Below are 13589 nucleotides of genomic sequence, written 5' to 3' on the forward strand. Positions count from 1 at the left end.
GTTTTATATACTTTTCTCTTGTTTTACGCACAATGTTGTTTAGCACAAATAAACCTATGAATTACACCCCATCACGCAGTGAAACTTCTCGAGCCGATTTAAAAAATAAGATATAGTTATATTAAAATATTAGCAACATTTAAAATATCGAAAATATTTCAGCACCGATTTCCTCGGTTCGATTTCACCGACGATTTTACGCAAAGCGTAAAATGGTTTTCTCCAAAAACAAGTCATCGATAAAAACGACGTCGCGCCGGAAACGTAAAACCCGGCACGCCGCTACGGCCACTTTAAACTTGAAATTAGTCCGGCGTAAGGGAGAAATCGTGGGATGAGGTGGGGGGGGGGGGGGGGGGGGGGGGGGGGGGGGGGGATGAGTCCACCCTCTCTGTCAAGCCAAATGAGAGCCGCGCGCCCGGGAGCACGCCTAAGTAGACGTATCCCCTCCCCAAGAACCTATGGCATCGTTTAATTACTCGCGCTATCGTCGCGCGTACCGGCACCGCGCCCAATCTTCATCCCGTGAAGCTTATAGCGTCGCATAAACGTCCAAATACAGCGTTCGCGGCAAGTTCCGGTTATCCGGACAAACGTAAAATGTTGAGCAGTAAATACCGTATGGTCCCTTTACTATCGGCCCCGAAAAAACCTGAATTCCAACGGGGGGGGGGGATGCACGGATTTTACGGCGTTCTGTCTTTTAAGAGACAGCACCCCTAACTCCTCCCCCCCACCCCCCACCCCCAGCCGCCGTCGCGCAGTCGACGGGATTCCAGACAAACGACAAAACGGTGTCTGCACAGAAAAAGCAAAAATTAGCCCTAAATGGCAAGAATTAAATAAAATGACAAAAAATAGATAAAATGGCAAGAATTAAATAAAATGGCAAGAATTAAATAAAATGACAAGAATAGATAAAATGGCAAGAATTAAATAAAATGACAAGAAATAGATAAAATGGCAAGAATTAAATAAAATGGCAAGAAATAGATAAAATGGCAAGAGTTAAATAAAATGACAAAAATCGAATGAAATGGCAAAACTTAAATAAAATGACAAAAATTGAATGAAATGGCAAATCTTAACTAAAACGACGAAAATTGAAAAAAACTGCAAAACTTCAATAAAGTGACAAGAATTAAATAAAATATCAAAACTTAACTAAAACGACAAAAATTGAATATAATAAAAGTAACCTTTAAAAACGACTAAAAATAATACAACTTCTGCAGCGAATCGTCCTTATATACTATTTTAAAAATCTATTTCCCTCCCTCCCCTAAAACCAGCCAAGTCTCCCACAGCTTACAACCACAAAATGAAGACATAGCATGATCGCAAGGTATCGCGACGAATTAGTGCAGCGTTTGACCGTTGCAATAGTAGTTTATCCTGTAACTTGTTCGCCGTTGAAATCGGGATCCGCGAAGTGCATTCGCTGCAGTCGGGCTCGCAATGAAAAGCGTGTTGCAAAAACAGAGTAATATAGAGAGGGAGAGTAATAGAGAGAGAGGGAGAGAAAGGGCGATTTGCATAATAATCTCTAGTTTGTCGAGCATTATTCCAACTGATATTTCGATTCAGCTTGTATCCAGCCGCCCCCCGCCATAAACTCGGCGATTTGATGGCGCGCAATTGCCGGTAATCGTTCGGGACCGAAATTAATGCGCTTATTCTACGCGACGATAGTAATTCACGGAGATTTAGTGGTGTCATTATTGGACCCCGTGACAAACTTACCCGGACCCTTTCCGCGCTCAGCGGATGAAAAAGAACGCGGCGATCGGGGGGGGGGGGGGGGAGGAAGCAGAGAGAGGGTCGACCGGATCAGTATTCCGTTCGCGCTCGCCCAGTCAGGGAATATGTACGTGCCATAATAACCGAACCGGTACGTACATACTTGATACAGGAGAACACACCCCCTCCCCCTATGGCGAGCCGGAATAAAAAAGAATTGTCTGGTATTTCGTCCGCGGACGCCTCCGGAGGGCACTGATCTCTCACGGTACACCGACCAATTAGGAATTCCGATATTTTTAGCACGAAAGAAAACGCCGTTTCCAACGTTCTCCCCAGAGCGTGATTGTAGCTTAAGTGGCCGCCGTAACGGCTTACGTGGAAATGAACAATTTTTCGACCCCTTTCGCCGATTCACCGCGTACGGGTTTCAATACCGTGGCCGTGGCCGGATCAATTGAAATTACCCGGCTCGTAAAACAGCCTTGTCTTGCTTCTCCCACCCTTGAAAAAATCGAAGACGAGAATTTTTTAATACTATAGCGACCGATTTATTCGATCGCGAACAGTTTTATATTTCCATAGCGTTATCATTGGACGATATTTCTTTGTCTATTTTATTTTATTCTTTTCACAGTTGTACAAGAAATATTAATCGTCCCCTAACGGACGAGAATTTTTTAATACTATAATAACCGATTATTCGGTCGTGAACATTTTTATATTTCCATAGCATTATCCTTGCACAGTGTTTATTTTATCTATTTCATTTTAGTTATTTTATTCATCGCGAAAGGTATCTAATATTTAAAAAATTATACGATGGATACCTCAATAATAGATAGTCATTTATAGGTTATGGTGACAAGCGTTTCGCAGGCTGCCGGTTAAGGAAAATTCAATTTATTGGCTACCGGTCGGTAAAGTGTTAAAATACGGTACGTATAAAAATGCACTTCGCTTTTGTGCCATACACAAATGCGTTCTACGTTTCGGATAAACGATGAGAATAAAAATATATATATACGCTGTCTCGCGTTTTCTTTTATCCGCGGTGACGCTGGGTCAAACTGTCTCGCATTTTTTCTTCTGAAAAAGCGATACTGTCTTGAGAAAAATTAAATGAACTATTAATGGTACTCTGGAATATTCAAATTGTATCCTCAAATTTTTCAATGGTATTTTTAGTCTTTCAATTAATTAATAAAATAAATATGAAATCCGACGTATAAGTATAATAATTCTTAAATATAATTAAACTCTTTAAAAATCCTCTGAAATAATATAATTATATTATATTATTCTAATTATATTTTATTATACACATAAAGTAATTAAACATCCCTTAATACGCCGTTGTGTACTCAAATCTCTAAAAATTCTTCCAAGCTCTCACGAAAAATCTAAAAATTCTCATAAACAGCAACCCTAAACAAAAACCATTACACAACGCTCTAACACAATTTGCGATAATTAATTAACTACCTACTTAACGCATCAACATCCAAAATAGATAAAACTATAACAATTACTTCCAACCGAATAAGTAAATCCGGCAAGAGAACAGAAAAAGAATGTTCCGTTCCACGTTACATTAAAAAAAGGGTCGACAAGCAGCAAACGCTGTTTCACCGGTTCGCCTAATCGTGGGTCCGGTCTCGCGATAAAATCGCCGAAAAAAAGAACGATAAAGAGCAAAAGCGGGGCGTAATAAACGCGCGCGGGCGCTCGCCGGGCAATCGCCGGGCGTTATCGAAAATTTCCTAGTTGGATTGTTTATGAAAATTGGATGACCGATGACCGCAACACGGCCGGAAACTTATCAGAGTAGAGGGGAGAGAGAGGGGTAGGGGCAGCCGGAGCGATAACTCAGCCCGGAGATCACGCTCGATTGGCCGCAAAACAAAGCCCCGGCCGGTTTCCGTTATTTTTCTGGCCCGGGCCGCGGCAAAAAGCAGAAAACGTGATCGAGAGCGCGGCCGGTTCTTTCTTTCTCTTTCCCACGGGCGCGGGGCCGCGATCAATTCGAGCGGTTGCGCCGGACAGAAATTATGTTATCGATTAGATCGGTTGTGTTTGAAATCGGTGACCGCGCACGGCGCGGGGGGCACGGTAATGGACGCGCACGCGGTGGAAGGAGTTTTGCCGATCGAGCGGCGCTCGCTCGCGCGCGATCATTTATTTCGATAGGAGACGCGATCGCCAAAGTGGAACGTGACAAGGGTTCGAGGGCGACGTTCCCTTTTCGCGGAACGGGGCAAAAAGAACACGGGCCTCGGGAGTGGACATTAACCGGTGCCCACCTGTACTTTCGCCGGTTTTCCATAGTTATTACTCTCTGGCCGCTGTCACGTGAGCCGGCGCGTAAACAAGTTAACGTTTAGAAGATCGATGGCTCGGGCCTGTCGCTCCGGCTGACGATTCTCGAGAAAGCCGGCCGGCGCGCTTTGTCGGGAATTAATCTGTATTCTATGGGAATGGTCGGTGATCGTCGGGTTTTGTGCGACGAACCCTTTCTGACCCGATGACAGAGTCGACCGAAATTGGTTTTATTTCTGCGAATCGCACAGAGATAAAAATACTGGTTAAATAGAGATTAGTAGCGAAGGCGATTATTATTTAACGCGTCGAGATAAAAATGCCGTTCACTGAGAATTCGTGTAAAAATTCGCGAGAAAAATATTCTACTTAAATCAAAATGGCGGAATACGACCCTGAATGTAGTCGTATAAATACTTTATAAAATCACCTCAAACGAGCACAGTCAATAATTATTCGCATTTTACTATTTATCTAATTATTATTACTATATTATTGCTATATACTCATTACTACTTTATTATCACTTATTTAATTATTATTTCGCATTTGAATAAAGTATCCAATCAAAAAGCAATATATTAATTATATATTTATTCATGCAGTGGCCGATTTTGGATAATATTCTCACTTAACAACCATCTCTAAATAAATAGAGTTTGTTACCTTCGGTAGAATTTTTCAACACTCTATTTTATCCACGCTTTTCATCGACTAACTACAGTTACACGGAATATTTACAATCATAACTACAGTACAGCGAAAGATGATCGTGATTAAATTGTTTTTAACGAATTCGCGGTTAACGAACGCGAAGTTTTCGAATGAATGCTCGACCGATGAATTTTCCCGGCGCGGTTGATCTGTATTTAAAAAATAACAGTGAAAATTAAAAATTGCGTGCGAATATTGGAACGAATCGAAAGCGCGTGCGCCAAGATGATTGGTCGCGGAAAACACGGGATTTAACGGGTCAATTAAAAGTTCGTCTAATAAATTGGACAGAAAAGTTGTGCTCGAGGCTTAAAGGAACATTTACAATTATGTTTTTTTTCTCCCACCTCCACCCCTCCCCCCCGCGCAACGTTCTACAACAAAGCGATCCTCTATTTTTAAAATCGCTTCCGGGTGTCCTTTATTCTTTCGAGTACTTATTTTTCATTATTGCCCGGGACAAAAAGAAAAAAAAGAGAGAAGGCGTTCCGCCCTTTAAAGAAACTTTCAAAGACGGCTCGGAAACGATAATTAAAGGCGTCCTGAGACAATATTAAGGAAGCGATTAATTAACAAGAATTCTTCTCCCGGCCGGCGCTATACGCGGCAGGGGGTTTTTTCCTTTTACAAAAATCGTTTCCGGGCGCAAAAAGTGTACGAAACGGCGAGCGAGAAGTGTCCGGAACGATCAAAGCGTTCCGGATAAAAGTTGAATCAACAGTAATTATTCGGAATACACCGTTGGACGTTTTTCGAATCGCCTCTCCTTTCTTTTTCGCGATCCGCCGGGTTTCGATCTGAAAAATTCCAGAGCGGAGATATTCCGGGCAATAAAGACGCGCGAGCGGCCGCCCTCCCTCTAGGAAAAAAAAAAAGCGCCGTAGGAAAGTGAGAAGAATATGCGGGGAGCGGTTGTCCCTCATTAAAGCGATCATCCCCTCGAGCGAGTGTCATTCCAAGCACGCGTGTGCACAAAGGATACGCGCGTCGATGCAGTCTCGCATTTGCAATCGCGTCGCCAGAAATAAAACAGAATTATAACGGTGGCGAGCGAGACCCAAAATTCGAACAATATTCGCCTTAGAAAAATAAATCTTGTTTTCTCGACATTGTCGTTATTATTAACTAGAATTATTTTTTATTATTACAGTGTTCGAAATGCAAATCTGAATGCACGAATATTGTTCGTAACTCGAAAGACTGCAGCTTCTCTCGGCGACCTAATAATTACTCGATAGATCAACCGCGAATATTTGCATCCAATGCAATTTCATTCCAACAGGGGAAGCGACGCTGCCAAGAGAAATTTAATACAGAGGCAACAAGGCAAAAAGGGATTTGATATTTTTTCACGCAGTTCCCCCCGGTTGAACGTGGCCGGTATCACCAAGGATATGAGAAAAAAAGTGCGGGGCGAGCAAGCATTATGCGCTTTACATGCCATCTGCAACCCGCAAGAAATAAAATAGGTGTGTATACGTGTGTATATATATATGTATGTGTATATCTATATACCGAGTGTGTCGCTAAAACGGTCGCGCGGCGGCGGCGCAACTCGAAGAAGAGCGATGCTGCATTGAAAAATAAAATGTATTCATGAGTTTCGTTTCCAGCTGAAATAACACTGCCTCTGGTAACTTTATGCGCTTGTACGCGATTGAACAGAGAGGTATCCACAGATAGCCGATGCTCTCTGCGTACAGTTAACGTATAAAGGGTGCCCTGTAATTTCACCAGAGAGGAGGGAACGCAATTTTTCAGCTCTAATTTCGAGAGATGCCTCCGCTTTAAAGTTTTATCTGCGACGCGGCCGTATATCCACCCTTAGATAAATCGATGGAGTATTTCAAAGAGCTCGGTGGAATTCTGTTGAATTTATCGCTTTGAATAACAAGATTTAAGATCGTTTTTTTTTTAGTCCGCCAACAATGCTTTCGTTTACTAGATTTTTATATTAATCCTTTGCACTTGTCATTTAACTCTGAGGCGCCACTAAAATTGTTGTACCACGTCCTAAGATCATTTTTATACCAACAAAGCTTAGATTTAAAAAATTATAGAAAATTAAATTGTTGGCACGAGTCATGGAAATCAATTTCATACGCATAAAATATATTCTTTTTACACAAAATTGTCCTATCACGTCCCAAGATAATTTTTATACGAACAAAGTTTAGATTTAAAAAATTATAGAAAATTAAATTGTTGGCACGAGTCATGAAAATCAATTTCATCAATTTCGTATGAATTAAAGTTCACATTGTTATATAAAATAGGAATAAAACGAGACAAGAAAATTGCTTCAGATTTACAGTAAAAACAGCTTCGAGTGCAAAGGGTTGACAAAGGAAGTAATTTCGATCGCGTCACGACGCGTCGCGACGAATGTCGACTCTAAGTAGAAACAGTGAATTATGGTCAGACATGGTATACTGAAAAACTCTCCGTGTACCGAACAATGTTACTATTTCAGGAATACTGTATACAGTATTGTGCAGTGTATAATACGCTATGTGTCTCGCAGAAATAGATTTTCGATTTTGAATTTACCATTAATTAAAGTGGAATTATATTATCGCAAATGTCACGTTGCAAAAATAGGAGAAAGGATATTTTGGTATATTCGTTAGTGTCATTGGACTCCACAATAAATTGCAATTTGCAGTGAACTGTACCCTTCTGTTCTTCGATTGCTATTGTTAGATGTACATGATCATTTTCAGCTGCGATCTGATTTTGAAAATAACTATCACTTCTGTAAATGAACAGCGAAGTTTAAGCTTTGTTTTATCTTACAAGATATATTTTAATACTTAACGATATGACACGTAGCAACAAACTGATTGAAGAACAAAGAATGAGATTAATAAAATAATTTTAAAAATAATGAAACGATTTTTGATATGATAAAAATATTAGATTAATAAAATAATTTTTAATTTTCTGTTATCTCAGTTCCTGTACGAAGCCCCTACGCGATTCAATTTTTAAACAACTATCATTTGAAAATTAACAATACTATTGACACCAAAAAATTATATAATATAAATTAAACATCGAAGAATATTGTTTTCTTTATTAGAACTAGACATCTCGCTTCCAAATACATGAAATTAATTATTAATTTCCCTCTTTCACAAAACAGAACATACATCATTATAACCTAGACATAACCTCAATTCAATCTAGCAGCAGCTGATAAAATAAATAAAAACAAATAAACAAAGTTACATTTGGAACTCTGCGAAGCATATAATCATTCTAGCTCCGCCCACAAAGCAAAGCACACGCTAAAAAGTCCATACATTTTCAATTATCCTGAAAATCAACAAGTCACTGCACTTAAACAAAGAAAGTCAAAACATCGATAAATCGATTAATGCGATTACCTCGGCAAATCAAGCGCGATAACACAATGATTCCATCGTCGGAGAAATAAATAAAAGATTCCCGGTACATCGCTGCCGGGTCCGTCTCGCCGCCACCTAGCAAAGGGTTGGAGAAGAAATCGAATTGGGTCAAAAATACAGAAAGGATCGAGAAGCTCCGAGACAAAAGGTAGCGGAGCAAGGCTCTCGGATCCGTCGGCAGTAAGGTGGGCGGAGGGGAGGGGAGGGGACGTACCAAAGAGTAACCAGTGTCGAAAATGTCGCGCTTAATAAAATAGTCGATCGATCAGGCTGACCTAGCCGGCCGGGATGGTCTAGTTGTGTGTGATCGGACCCTCGAGCAGGAGGACAGAGATCGAGTGGGAAGGGGCGCACGGGATCGGGTAAGTGTGTTACTACCAGAGCCTGGATAACGACGGATCGAAAATCTTCGCCGGCAAGACCCGGCGTAATGATGAAAATTGCAAAGGCACGCCGTGAGAGCGAGGATCATTACTCGGCCCTCCTCGCCACGTTTCCCTCCCCGCCCGCCGACGCCGCTTCGGCTTTGCTCGACTCTGCCTACCGTCCGCCCGCACCAACCCCCCCGACGGCTCGGTGATCCAGATTCACCGCAAATTCGCGTTTGTTAAGAGTGAAGTGCGCGCAATGGAACATAATTATTTAGGCTACGATTTTTTTCAATGGGTCCGCTCGCACAGCGGCCCTATACCTTTGCACACACACACACATACGCAAACACAAGTGGAGAAGGGTTGACGCGCGCGCGAGCGTGTACTCTCGCGGCAGATGGGCTGCGCGTCGAGCGCGCCGAGGTCATTTACTAAACGAGATGCAGGAAAGGTGGAGAGGCGGAAAAAAAAAAGCGCGCGGCCGGATAAAGAGTCTAAAACAAACGGAAAATCAATAGCGGGGAATACGAGCATCGCGTTAAATGCCTGCAGGACTCGGGAAGCGAAACCGCGATAATGCCGTCACTGAAAACACTGCGGATGGAGGGCGGGATTGTCGTCTTGACTGCGGGGGAACCTCGGCGCCTGTAAAAACGGCCACCGGCGGAATCGGTGGTTCGACGACGCAGCGGAGGGGGAAGGGGGAGGACTGTTTAATCAGTCGGAAGGCTTGATTACACATATAATTGTGATCGGCCGATTTCACGCGCTCGCGCTGATGGAACGAGCCGAACCAGCGCGTCGACGAGGGGTCTTCGAATCGGGCGACGACCGCCGGGAACTTTGGGCTGTTAATGATCGTGTTTGTGGCCGATTAACGCCGGATTTACGGACCACGGGGAGCAATTGTTTTATATTACTTTGCGAAAGGGTTAGATCATTATTCCGACTTTGGACGATCGTTCTCGTGGCGCTTATAATAAATAAATAAATAATAACTCGTATATATGTCTTTGCAATCTGAATAATCGTAAGTTAATAATAAAATAATTAGCGCTCTTTGCAAAATTTTTCTAGAGCATAAAATTATTATAGATGGTAATAGTTTAAATAATAATTATTAGTTTCTATCGAGAGGTGACTTGATAGTCAAGCTATAATTAAAAGCAAATTGCAGTTGCGATTATATTATTATTTCTTGTTTGGGTTGAAATTAATGAACAGATTTAAAATAGTTTTGCCTTCGGTCAATTTCATACTTAACCTATAAATACAAATAAAATAATGAATTCTGTATTTATCAAACTCTTTTATCTGAAAATAAACACAAAGAGGTAATGAAACAGTGCAACGTAGACAACATAGAAACAAATAAAGGGTCAATTACACCCGAAAACAAAGCAGAGACACGGCAATTGGTCACCCGGAAGTAACCGGCTCCGCGATCCTATTACGTCGGGAATAATTACTCTACTTAAATAGGATTTCGCGCAAAATTGTATTCGTACAGATTTGTATAAAACAAAGATTGTTGATCGCGAAATTAGCATAATTAACAGCGGTCTTACCACGTCCCCATGAAACCCGTGTTCGATCGAGAATTGTGATTAACGCGATTAAATTTTTCCTCGAAAAAATATGTTGCTCGAAATTGTTGCACAAGCGGTTTTAGTCCCGAACGTTCAACATGCCGTTATTACAGGCTGGTCTGTGTGTGTGTGTGTGTGTGTGTGTGTGTGTTACAGCGTTGCGTGCGACGCGTGTATAGCGCGGCTTTCTTCTCCCGGCTCGGATTCAGGCAGCGCGAGCCCGCCTTTTTGAAAGTTTCTGTCACGGGGAAAAAGTAGTTTGAAATTCGATCATGTTAGGGAGCACTTCGCAACGAAAATTTACTTAACGACCTCCACTTTATGCGTGCCTGTAATGTTCTTACGGAATTAAGCTGCTCCCGGCTAATTACACCGCGAACTTTCATTTATCAAATCAATTTAGCGGGCGACTGTTAAATCCGCGAACTGTGAAAAATGGATATCTATTATATATATGTATGTATATATGTTCGTTTGGAAGCTTGCTGCAGTAACAGGGACCAGATATCTATCTGTATGAATCAGGCTAGTTTCAGGACGACCGTGCCATCGATTCTCTCACGTTAAGTGTTCCCATAAATCTGCTAACACTATTCTACGATTTATGTTATGCATATGACCGCTTCGACCGGTAGATTATGGTAACTAGGACGGTCGGAATGGTCGAAAGTAGAAACCAGAAAAATCACAGAATATTATAATGATATAACCAATCTATCAAAATATATTTGATATTTGATAGAATCAATATATCAAATTATAAAATACATGTCTTCGAGTATAATTAACTGTTTATCAAATTTCTGTATTCTTTAGGTCACAGTAAAGATTAACCCTTTGCACTCGAAGCCATTTCAACTAAAATAATTTTTCTGGCTTTTAGCGTCTCCATTTTATGTAACAATATTTATTTTATATGAAATTGAGTCTGGTGACTCATATAATAGTTACACTTTTAACAATTTTTAAATCTAAGCTTTGACGATGTCCATTAAAAATAATTTTGGAATGAATTACAGTAATTTTAATGGCGCCGCAGAGTCGCCACTCGAGTGCTAAGGGTTAGCTTTTCGAGGCACAGGATTTTAGGAAATAAATAGACTCATGTGCCACAGAAATTTTGTTACGTTCTTAATTATACAAAATTGTAATCTTTTTATTGGGAGCATATAAAAACATAAATAAATAATAATTCAATTGAATTTGTAGAATGATACGGAATTTATAGAATGAGACTTAAATGGTCCCATAATGCATTATCGTACATTAAAAAAGTGAGACATTTTTAATCCCACCGTGCCCCAAAGAGTTAAATGTAAAATATCCATAACGAGCATCGACGAGATATTCCATTCAAAAAATAATAAAAGAACATAGATATTTAATACATCCTACTCGGTAAATACAAAGTTAATTTATTATACCAAATTAACAATAATGGACTACACTATCCCGTCCAGTTAAAATCAATACCAGCCGCTGTAGTACATCAGAAACTATGCCAAGAAAATTACCTTCCCCGAGCATCGCGCCGCGACTGCCTCCAATAAACGATCTAAATTGAGCAAAACTTTCTCGTGTCAAAGTACACGCGTCCGCCGATGCTACGAAGGCAGCGAACCCCGTTGAAACCGTCTGCATCTCTCGGGAGAGGGATCGCCGAATATCATTCCGTTGTTCCGCGAGGATCCGTCGCGTAGCTGCTGTCCAGTGTATCCGTTAAACCCTTTCCGTCCGCGATAGTTAATAATCAGCGAATAACTCGGCGCATAGTTGGGCCGGATCGTATCCGAAAGACGCCGGTAAGCAGACACCGGTATCCCCCCGTCGAAGGCGCGCACGTGTTAAGATCCCGGTAGTAGTAGTCCAAGGTGGATGGGACCTGTGCGCGATGCAGCACTTAGCAGACAGGTGATAGGCGGCGCGAGCACGGGAACCCAGCTGAGGCCGCCAATAGCATGGCGGAGTAAACAGCCGAACCGCATTTGCATTTCGGCAATGTTACGCAGGAATTTGTTGCAGCCGTAACGCCAACCCGGCACACGCCGAACCCTCTCTCTCTCCCTCTCTCTCTCTCCCACGGGCTATACCGATCAATAGTATCGCCCAAGAAGCAACGGCGGTGTTCCAGTCCATCAGCGCGCGAACAGGTAAATACCGGCGTCGAACGCCATCGGTACACCGAAGAGGAGCCGGCCAAGTGACGCATATCACCGAGCACACCGCCGCGTAGCTCTCTCCCTCTCTTCCTCTCTCTTTCTCTCTCTCTCTTTCTGTCTCGTGTTTTCGTAAATCTGGTCGCGGGGTCCAATATGGCGGTGTTTATCGCCTGCACGCCTGCGAACCTGTGTATCGTAAAAAGTAACGACCGACCGTGTTACTACGGGATTCGATGCTCGCCCGCCGGGGTTTCTCGTTACCCTTTCTCCTTTTTACAATTTTTTTTTTGCAACCCGCTCCCGCCACCCTCGCCGCCGCCGCCGCCGCCGCCGCGACCACCTACCCACCCACCCCCCGCCTCGGCGCCCGGCGTCCTTCTCTCCTCTTTTTTTTCTCTCTCCCTTTCGTTTTTTTTTTTTCGACGCAGTCCGTCTTAATTACCCTTCAACGTGCTGGCTGCAGGGAGGACAGAGGAGCATGTAAAAAACAAAGGCTCTTTCGCTCCCTTTTCCCGGTGGCCAGCCGCCGCCCCGCTCTCTCTCTCTCTCTCTCTCTCTCTCTCTGCCAGGCTTTTCTTCCGCCCCCGGTGCTCGCGTCGCCGCCCCCGTCGTCTCTCCGTCTCGCTCTCGTTTGCTCTTCCCTCGTGCTCTCTCCCCCCCCCCCTCTCTCTCACTCTCTCTCTCTCTTTCTTCCTATCTTCCTTTCTCTCTCTTTCTCTCTATCTTCCTTTCTCTCTCTTTCTCTCGTTCTCGCTCGCTCTCTCGTTCGAAGGAAAAAAAGAGCGAGGAGGGGGGCGGCGGAAGGAAAGACGAGGACGGGAAGAAAGGTGTGGATTTCAGTGGGACGGCAAACCATAACTCTTTCCATGATATACGAGCCTCGAGGCGAGGAGACGAGAGGCGATGCAAAAGTAACACGGAACGATCGTCTGGCTACTTGCGAGCGCATTCTCGCCCCGCAGCTCTTTTGACGAACACAGGCAACCGGGCGCGCGTTCCGGTTCTACGGGCCACTTGAATGCCGCCTTCTCAGCCGGGTTCGGCAGCATGAAAAATCTCCTGCGCGGCGGTGGCTCTTCCTCGCCCGGGTATAACGCCGTACAAAGAACAACGGGCGGGCTTTAAAGTTTATACACAAAACCGGCAAAATGCGGGGCCTTTTTTTTCGCGTTCTCGACGTCAACCCCCCTCCCAGTCGCCTTGTTCGCGACGACAGCGGACGCCATTTTAGTGTCAACCCTGGCCCACGCGGTCGACCTAACCTCGAACGTTGTTTCGCGGGAGCTG

The sequence above is a fragment of the Augochlora pura genome, chromosome 3 (genome assembly GCF_028453695.1).
Source record: "Augochlora pura isolate Apur16 chromosome 3, APUR_v2.2.1, whole genome shotgun sequence".
NCBI classification, from domain to species: Eukaryota; Metazoa; Arthropoda; class Insecta; order Hymenoptera; family Halictidae; genus Augochlora; species Augochlora pura.